The 10,481-nt window shown below is 44.3% G+C and overlaps 1 pseudogene; it reads left to right on the forward strand.

Moving 5' to 3' along the window:
• Positions 1-235: 235 nt before the first annotated feature.
• Positions 236-1,338, forward strand: LOC111169950 (eukaryotic translation initiation factor 4E pseudogene; annotated as a pseudogene).
• Positions 1,339-10,481: the final 9,143 nt, after the last annotated feature.

Here is a 10,481-nt window from a genome sequence, read left to right on the forward strand (position 1 = left end):
CAAGTGGGACCCTAGGCTCGGTTACTGAAACTTCTCCAGTCATCTTCTAATGATACTTTGCCCTCTGACCCCTTTTACCCTCTCAATCTCCCCAACCGCCCCCCCCATCCCCTGCTGCTTCCCCAGCCACAGCCTCTGATGCAACGGGGCAGGTCTCATCCCCACCCTGACTGCACCTCTATTCATTCAGCCCCAACAAGTCTGTCTCTTTTCTCTTGGCCAGAAATGCTCTGCCATTTCTTGTCCATCTATTTAAATCCATCCCACCTCTCCAGCTTCAAAGCAAGCTCTTCGAGATCCATCTAAGATGGTGACTGTGGAACTGGAAACCACCCCTACACCTAATCCCCCACCTACAGAAGAAGAGAAAACAGAATCTCGTCAGGAGGTTGCTAACCCAGAACACTATATTAAACATCCTTTACAGAACAGATGGACACTCTGGATTTTTTTAAATGATAAAAGCAAAACTTGGCAAGCAAACCTTCAGCTGATCTCTAAGTCTGATACTGTTGAAGACTTCTGGGCTCTGTACAACCATATCCAGTTGTCTAGCAGTTTAATGCCTGGCTGTGACTACGCACTTTTTAAGGATGGTATTGAGCCTATGTGGGAAGATGAGAAAAACAAACGAGGAGGACGATGGCTAATTACATTGAACAAACAGCAGAGACCAAGTGACCTCGACTGCTTTCGGCTAGAGACACTGCTGTACCTTATTGGAGAGTCTTTTGACAGCTACAGTGATGACGTATGTGGAGCTGTTAACGTTAGAGCTAAAGGTGAAAAAACAGCAATGTGGACTACTGAATGTGAAAACTGAGAAGCTGTTACACATATAGGGAGGGTAGACAAGGAAAGGTGAGGTCTTCCTCCAAGGATAGTGATTGGTTACCAGTCCCATGCAGACACAGCTACTCAGAGCGGCTCCACCACTAAAAATAGGTTTGCTGTTTAAGAAGACACCTTCTGAGTCTTCTCGTGTGAGAATGCGTCAAGCAGTCGAGATTTGGGAGCTGAACCAAAGCCTCTTCAAAAGCAGAGGGGACTGCATTTTAATTTGATTTCCATCTAAATGTTGCTAAGATATAAGAGAAGTCTCATTCGCCTTTGTCTTATACTTTTGTGTTCATATACATATATTTTTTTAATTTTGGCTAGAGTGTCCACTATCCCAATCAAAGAAGTATAGCACACATCATCCCCAGAATCCATAAATGTGTTCCTGGCCCACTCTGTAATAGCTTAATAGAATTAAACATTACAAACACATTTGGCCCATGCACAATATTAAAGAAAAGAATTTGCATTTCTATACCTCACAAGAGAACGATTCTGTTTATGTTCCATTGTATGCAAGAGCTTATTTTGCTCGTTTGAAAGAGTATGATGCATGCAGTTTTCTAACAATTGTCTTTCTTTCTTTTTACAGCATTGTCTGTGCTGTACTCTTGCTGATGGCTGCTAGATTTTAATTTATTTGTTTCCCTACTTGATAACATCAGTGATTCTGGTTTCAGTTTTTCATTTGTTTTGCTTTTGTTTTTTTCCTCATGTAATACTGGTGAAGGATCCAGGAATATGACACAAAGGTGGAAAAAAGATTAATTTTGTGCATTCTTTGGTAGTTTTTTGGGGGGTTTTTTGTAACTACAAAGCTTTACTACAAATGTATGCATTTCATTCAAATCAGTGATCTATGTCTGTGTGATTTCCTAAATGTAGTTGTAGATTATAAAAAGTGTATCATCATAATTACCTTCCTAATTAGAATCAGTATGCCTGTTTTTGTATCTTTATGCTGTATTTTAACACTTTGTTATACTTAGGTTATTTTGCTTTGGTTAAAAAATGGCTCAAGTAGAAAAGTGGTCCCATTCATATTAAGACACTGTAGAAAACTGTAAATAGCATGTGTACAGTGAATTGTCTTTTAGACAAAAAAAAAGCAAGCCCTTCCTCCTCCAGGAAGCCTTTGCTGGCCGTTTCAGTGCACATAGACACCTCCCTGCCCTGGTCACCAGCGCCACCCACAGCTGCGGAGTGCCTTTAGGTGAAAAGCAGCCACCTACTGTCATTGTGTACCGATGCTTCACCTCCCCAAAAGAGAATGTCAGCTAAGACCTTAACTAGTGAAACTCCTTCTGAATCTTCCACAGCATGGAACATGGGGACACAGAGGAGAGTCTCACAAAAAATAATAAATCCACGGATGGTTTATTATATGAAACTTAAGAGCCAACAGTGAAGCCTAGTTCCAGCACTCCTTCCTGGAAGAGCAATTACAAGCTATGGGCTGAACTGTGTCTATTGTTTTTCATGCATGTTTACTCTTCAATACTGATTGAAACACACGTCATCCTGAGAAAAAGAAGACCGGCTCCTTCTCCCATTCTCTTCCCCTGCACCCTCTACCAAATCCTCCCCCGAGACGAGATACACGCCTCCCCCCAGAGCCGTGTCTCCATGTGCTGAGCAGTGGATCCACAGCTGTTGGACATCACAATCCATCAAGCATAGACCAAGAGAGCATATGCTGTGGGCCTGGACGCAGCAGACCAGAGGGGTGGATGAGACAGGGTACAGGGTCTGGCCACACAGGGGATAATGGGTCCTGCCATGCTCAGAGACCACAAATACCTACATAGAAGGGGATGCTTTGACAGAGATGCCGGAAGGTTTACTGAGCATGCTCGATAGCGGGAGACTGATGTGAGAACACATTTTTCGCAACCTGGGCGATGCAGCAGAGTGAGCAGCAAAGAGAAATGCTGCCTTATGTATCAGTGCCAAGGCAGCTTCTAAAAGGCACAGAGACCTGGGTTCTAACCCGGTTCTGAACTTTCTAGTAGGACACTGTCAACAAGCCACTTCATCTCTCTTCTCCAAGCTCCTGACCTATAAGAGGAGAATAAAAACAGAACGTGTCTCATAGGGTCGTTATAATGATTACAGCATAAACGGCTGGCTGGGCACCAAGGATCACGCTCCCTCCCCACAGAGTACAGCCATGCTGGGAGCACGGCTGAGCCAGGGACCCTACTTCCCAGGCCTCTCTGCGCCGAGATGGGATCACGTGATCAAGTTCTAACCAATACACTGAGAAGAAGTGCCTCCCACCACCTCAAGGCCTGGCCCACCAGAGTCTGCAGGTAGCTCTCCACACTCACAAAGACAACAAGCCTCTTGATGCAGAGGCTTCAACCCGGCAAATGGCGTTAGGCTCTACCTGCTGCCACACCAGAAAGTGCAAGACACCTGGTCTTTCAATCTTTCTGGAGAGGAGAACGGTCCATCAAATTCAAATCCTGGGCTTGAGAAAATGCAAGAAATAAACCACTATACTCCAGGATTTGCCTGTTAGAGAAGTTAACCCTGTGTTAGCCAATACAAGAATTACATGCTGTGCCTCAAGCATTATGCAATGCCTGACACAGAGAACACAAAAAATAGGGTTGCTCTTGTGTTTCTTACCCTGAACTCTTTATAGCACTTGATACCTCTAGGGTATTTCTATATCAGAGATGCAAATTCAATTTGTGTTGCCAAGCACTGAAGACAGTACAAAGTTAAAAGTTTTTAAATGCAGAGATTCCATTCTTCAGGGATTCATATGTGCAATTAGACCCATAATGTAAGTAATTACACTGCAAGGCAAATTTTATTAAATGCTTTGACAGAGGCTCAACGTGCAACGAGAAGATTCATTTTAGCTGAAGCGTTTGACATATTCCTGGAGGAGGGGAGTTATAAATGGGGCCATGAAGACCACTTTTATTTCGCAGATGGACACATCGGCCAGGGGATTGGGGAAGGGGTAAATCCAGACAATGGGAGGCACTAAAGGCCCCAGTAGAAGGTTCCAAAGCACTTTCTCTGTCCTCCTGTATAAGGCAGGCACGGCAGAAGGGGACTAGCTGTGTCAGGGGGAGTAGAAGGTGCTTTGGGGATACAGTGAGAATTAGGGCTGCAAATGCCAGCTGGGACCAGCTTGAGAGGGGCCTCCAATGGCAGGCTCAGGAGTCCAGACCTTCCTTTATTAGTCATGAAGTACATGAGTCAAGACTCGTACTGGAAATGGCAGAAACCCAACTGGCACTCTTATATACAAACAAAGGGATTCAGAGGTCCTGCTCGTAATCGAACTAATAGTTACAGCTGGTCCTCAGGAACAAATGGAACCAGGGACCGGAACACCACAAAACATCACAGGTAGCACCTCTGTTCACTCTTACAATCCTGTTTTAAATGACTTGTACTGTTTTTCCACTATCTGAAATCATCTTATGTACCGACTTGTCTGACCTCCTAGGATATGAGTCCCAAGGACACAGGGCAGTCTGTTTTGTTTACCACAAATTACAGCCTCTAGCATGGTCTCCTGCATGGCCAGCACTCAGCAGGCACCCAGAGAGTATTTGTTGAAAGAATAATGCGAATGGGTCAGAGATTTTAAGATATCCTGGTTTAGGCAAACTTGAGTATTCTCCTTGACTGCTCCAATTCCCCATATCAATCTGTACATTTGCAGTAATATCTGAATGGCTCAATTTCTCTGTTACTCATGTCCCCATAAATCAGCAATAGGAGTGAACTTCCGGTCCTGCAAGGCTGAAGGTCGCAAGCTGGACTCCCGTGGAATCACTGGATGAACTGTCCCGTAGTACGGCAAGGAGTTAGACCAGCTGACCAGCACTGAGATGTTCTAACACTCTAGTAGGTTTTTTTGAAGTGCCTTCAGTCTCTACCTCAGAAACTCATACCTTGAACCAAACTCTATGCCGGAAGGCTCTGAGGGGATTAAGAGGGCTTTATGTCACAACAAAGGGGCACAAGTGACATTTTTTAGACCTCATTCCTGTTCTCTTGCAAATGAAGTCACTGCAAAAGTTTTCTAAGGAGCCTAGGCATAACCAAGACACATCTAATCTCCTCTTTGACCCCAGCCAGGTGCTAAAACTCTCTCATCCTCTCTCTTTTCTGAGGTCCTGCCATGTCCTTCAGTTTTGCCAAGGCAGAGATGGTTTGAACATACTGGAGAGTTCCATATCTGTTCTCCTTGGTATCACCTGACAAGAGACGATCACAGCCCTACTTTGAGCCTTTCTGTTCTGTGATAACCTTTCCTATTTTTACTACCATTTGACTAAAAACAGCCAAAGTTATTTCAGGATCAAACTAAGAATCATCACACCATGCTCTGGGTGAGTTGACTTTTTTGTAGCCGCTCCACCCCCATGTATCTTTGACCTGTTAAGATTCCCGCCTTGATCTGCTCAATACTTTGTGTGTTACTCCAAGAAGGAGCAAGGTACCATGCTGCTCTTTTGTATTTTATTTCCATCTTTATAGTTGGAGATACATTTTTGTTCGAACAGTTAAGTCCCCCCAGAAGTCATACAGCAACACAGGTGCGGCAGCATATCACATACCAACAGGTCATGCTTTGGGCCATTTTAAGGACTCCTATTTGACTAAAGCCAGGAAATGAAAAGAGTTACGTTACAGAAAAGAGCGCTCCCCAGTTTTCCCAGTAGACAGGATGGCTTTCTTGGGCAAGCAGAGAGCGCTACCTGTAAACTATTTTCATTTTGATACAGTCTTTTACTCTAATCACAAACCCTTGCAGATGAACCCAGAAATACCTTTCACCATGCACTAAGGTGAGATAATGGGGAGACCATTAGTGTTAGAAGAAAATTACTGTGGTTCACCTCACTATTTCTGCAGCCAGGTCTAAGCCCCGTCATTATTAGGGAGATGAGTTTGTGCCAATCCATTTCTAAATCTCACCTGGTTCCACGTGAGACCAGTGATTTCTATTTACCAGCAGATAATTAGGACGTAATTTCCATCTGTGGCTATCACCTCCATGAACCTCAAATTTACCATTTATCCAAAATCTGTCTTGAACAGCAATAAGGTACAGAGATTTATGCTAGGTATGGGCGGGGAGATGGCAGAAATGAATTTTCTGTCCTCCAGGAACTGAAGGTCTAACAGGAGGAAGAGAAAAAAGGCATCAGTATGCTAAGACAAAAATAAGTGTCCTTAGAGGCAAGAAGAGGGTGCGGCACAGAAAAAAGCAAGGGCTGTGGGCACAGACTGAGTTTGACCCTCAGCCTCAATGTATCAGTCAGCTACTACTGCAATGATAATGTGTAACAAGCATCCATGAAAGTTTAATAGCTTATAACAACAAACATTTTTCTCATTCTGCAGGATACCTGAGCTTCAACTGATCTAGAATGGGCTCCTCCTACACTCCTCTGGATTGTGAGTTGGATTCAGATCTCCTCCACCTTCTTGGACCAGTGACTGCCTAAGACGTTCTTCTCATTGAAAAAGAAAGGCAAATGATGCCCGATTTTGGCCACATGAGCCTTACATACTTTACTGATAATGTAGTGAAGTTTTCTTTATAGGAAAAACCATTTATGAAGAATGCAATTTTGTAAATGTAAGAATAATATGCATTCCTATTTTCATTTTTAATATGAATTTTTTTATTAAAAATGCTTTTAATGCATATTAAAAGCAAATAATAATGCTTTTTAATATGCATTTTCATTAATAATATACATGTGAAAGCAAATAATATCCTTCCCAGTCCCCTCCCCTTTCCTTTCTCCCTTTTCCCAGTCCCCTCCCCTTTCCTTTCTCCCTTTTCCCAGTCCCCTCCCCTTTCCTTTCTCCCTTCTGCTACAATCATGGTGACAATGGCACAGTACTTTCAAAACTTTTGTTACTATTGTTAAGTTGATCACCCTGCAAGGCTACATTTTGTTTCTCACAGATCCTTAACAAGTTTGGGGGGTAGAAATTGTTCTGGAGCCTACTTTGAGGCGGGATAGAGACAGTAAAACCAGTCGGAGCAAAATACGTCACAAACTTTGAGATGTTGGGAGTCTGGAGTTTAGTGAGAAGAAAGGTCTTAAGGGGAAGAATTGACCAAGAATATGGTGGTGAGCTGGGGCATTAGAGGGGCACAGGGTTAGAAAAAAATTCACTATGGTGAGGAATGGTTATGTTTTCTTGGGAGTAGTGACTGACATTAAATTTTAAGTTGTCTCTGCCATACTGTGCTGAGTTATTTTTGCCCTCAAATACTGCATGCTCACGGTAGAGTCTGCACCATACAAAAACCTTTTTTAATTGAACTTGGAGGCAATGAAAGAACAGACATTATGAGCAGCACAGACCAAGCACTTATAGAAGAAGATAGGGGCTGCAAGGTGCAGGAGAGGTCGTAGAGGTGGAAGATTCAGCATCTGGAAGAAATCATACTGAGAGGTAAAATAGGACAAATATAAGCCTCTCAAGAATTCTTAGATTCTAGGCTGTCTCCAAATTTTCCAACAATTCTTCGTTTCCCTTTGATTCCTATCGGAAACCACTCTTCCCCGAGCTGGTAGGGCTGCAAATGCATGGTCCTTCTCTCCCCAGTTCGTGAGTAGAAGATGGATCTACGACACAAATGCTCACTCAGTACAGATCCTAATACCCTCCTGAGCACAAAAACTGGTCCAGGTTGGGCACCCAGCTCAATGAGAGTCCTATGGAATTGGGATGTGGGTTACAACAGATGCTGGGAGAAAGACAATCTGTTTCCTTCAGCAGTTATAAAAACTAAGGACCATGTAAGCCCAGATCTGCTGTTGGCTATCTTTTATACCTTAAAGAAAGCCTCCCTAAGAATAAAGCCAATACAGAGGAAAGCAGAGGCAAGAGGTTGAGAATGAGAGTCCTGGTGACATCCTTGAGCCCATGAATCTAGCCATAACTGAAGCCCCATCCACACCTGGGGTCTCCAGACCCAGACTCCAGGAAGGATCCTATCACAACCAGAAGCGTTCCTGCCCCGTACCCCCAGTTTATGTGCATGCCAATTTACCCAGTCTACTCTCTACAGCAGGAGTCAGCAAACTTTTTCTGTAAATGGCCAAACAGTAAATGTTTCAGGCTCTGTGGGCTGTCAAGTCTTTGCTGCAACTACTCGACTCTGCTGTTGGAGCAGAGAAGTAGCCATGGGCAGCATGTGAGCGAATGAGCAGAGCTGTGTTCCAGCGAAACTCTATTTACAGAAACAGGTCGGCGGACAGATTTTGCTCTCAGCTTGTAGCTTGCTGACGCCGGCTCTACAGAAACCTTGGATGGTCAGTTTCAGAAATGGCCACTGAATTTGTGCTTCAGAAAATTCCTCAAGGAGAAAACTTTACAGGGATGGCTCTAAAAGTCACTGCCATGGTGAAAAAGCTTTGATTTTGCTGCAGTGGCTGACAAATGACATAACAGATTATGAGGTGATTACACAATGTCCCTTTCATTCGCTTCATCTGCGGATTCAAACTATGAAACCTCAAGTGTTCATAAAACTTAGCTGCTGGGCTTCCCTGGTGGCGCAGTGGTTGAGAGTCCGCCTGCCGATGCAGGGGACACGGGTTTGTGCCCCGGTCCGGGAAGATCCCACATGCCGCTGAGCGGCTGGGCCCGTGAGCCATGGCCGCTGAGCCTGCGCGTCCGGAGCCTGTGCTCCGCAACGGGAGAGGCCACAACAGTGAGAGGCCCGCGTACCACAAAAAACAACAACAACAACAAAAAAACTTAGCTGCTAACGCTGAACTTTCCAAGGCCAAATCCAGTGAAACTGAAAATTAGTTGACTGTCTAATCAGTACTGACCAAATCAGTGAAGACCAAAGCTGCTTCAGTCTTATTTGTGTATTATATTTTTGATGATGACTTGTACCATCCTGGGATACTCACCAAGCTTTACTTAAACTTTTTTCTGAGAGACTTAATGAAAGCTTCCTTTCCAGCTCATTCATTACTTCACTTCCAAGTATTTTTATTCTCTAGGAGAGTTTGTCTCCTTGAAATAGGTCTTAGAACTTGGTGCCCCACTGATGTAAGTGGACAAAACATCTATCTAGGTTCTTTTTTGTGAAATGCAATCAGAATGGGCCCCAGCAACATGTATGAATCAATTCAAAGACACCTTTGAGCATCAGTCACGATCAGAGAAAAATCAGATGTGCAGATATCAACCAGCCACAACTGCAGAAAATACCGACACAAGGCTTCACCTTGCCACCATCTAGCCATGCTGTCTACTGCTTCCATGAGTTCCAGAAGCTTCTGTTTGGGTCACATACCACTGGACTGAATCCGACCAAGTCCTAGAGATCTCTGAGATGGCAGCCATCTCTCTGGGGACCTCAGAATCCTGGTAGCTGATGACTGGACCTGACGAGGCTCTGGTTCTAGAAATCATTATCTTGTTCGGCCAGTCTCCCTGACTCATTTATGTTAAGCCTTTTCTGAACTCAGGGTCCGAGACACACATATTCCCTCTAGACCAGGAAAATCTTACCTGCCATCTCTTAGAAGCCCAGAGGCTGGTAGAAAGAACTTAGTCTCTGGAAAATGGGAAATATCAACCCTATTCACTGCCCCTAGGAGGCAGGATCTCGAAGGTTTAAACTGACTCCCTTCCCAAAGCTCAGGAGCAAATCTGTCTCTCTCCAGCCAATCAGATCAGGCCTCTGCTCGGTGTCCCAGCAGGATCCCAGGATCTGTGTGCTTCAAATCTCCTCTACGTCTTTGTTAATATAACCTCAGTGCTTAGCACTATGCCTGGCACATAGCATGGACTCAGAAAGTGTTAGTTGATTGCATAGGAAAATAAATGAATGTGCTGAGACCTTGCACGTGCCGTGGAAATGACAGGTGACTGTGGAAGAAGAGAATACTGTCCAGCAAATATTCATTCCCTACTCCCCTCCCACACAAGAAATGTATGTACTTGCTTGACTGATGCCAGGTTTGGCAACATGATTCACTTTTTCTCATGATCGCAGATCATGCTGCCCCATACCTTGAACCTGGGTCTAGGCATGTAACTTGCTTCATCCAACAGGATGCAGGCAAACTTGATGCAATAAAGACTGTGAAACCTAGCTTACCTTCTTATACTTCTGTCGTCATCACGAGAAGAACTCCCACTCTCCCCGAGGTAGCTGCTACTCTTTCAGTCTGGGACCTGGCATGAACACATATGGAACAACCCTGGTAAGGAACCATGCCCAGATGGATCTGTACCTTGAAGCACAGTCTCCCAGGAGCCCAGCCTAGAAGAGTCAACCATCAGTCAACCCACTGACAGGTAAGCAAGAATAAATGACTGTGGACAAAGAATGCCAACTACCGTATCAGTAAACAACGGATGCTGTAGCCACCAGGCCATAAGCCACTGCAGCCCCACCCCCGCGTAGGTGCACCCTAAGGGCCTCAGGATGGAAAAGAACAGGATATTGGGCCAAGAGAGTTAAGCTGCATATCAAAGGAATGCTATCAATAGGTCCAGACTCCTGTGTCTTCCCAACCAGAAAAGTGCTACATTCATTAACCTGAGATGCCTGTTTTTTTTTTAATTAACAGTAATCTTTTGATGTTCCTACTATCTGTTTTGTTTGTTTGTTT

The sequence above is a fragment of the Delphinapterus leucas genome, chromosome 10 (assembly GCF_059928025.1).
Source record: "Delphinapterus leucas isolate spDelLeu-1000000601 "Yukka" chromosome 10, BTC_Dleu_Yukka2, whole genome shotgun sequence".
In the NCBI taxonomy this organism is placed as follows: domain Eukaryota; kingdom Metazoa; phylum Chordata; class Mammalia; order Artiodactyla; family Monodontidae; genus Delphinapterus; species Delphinapterus leucas.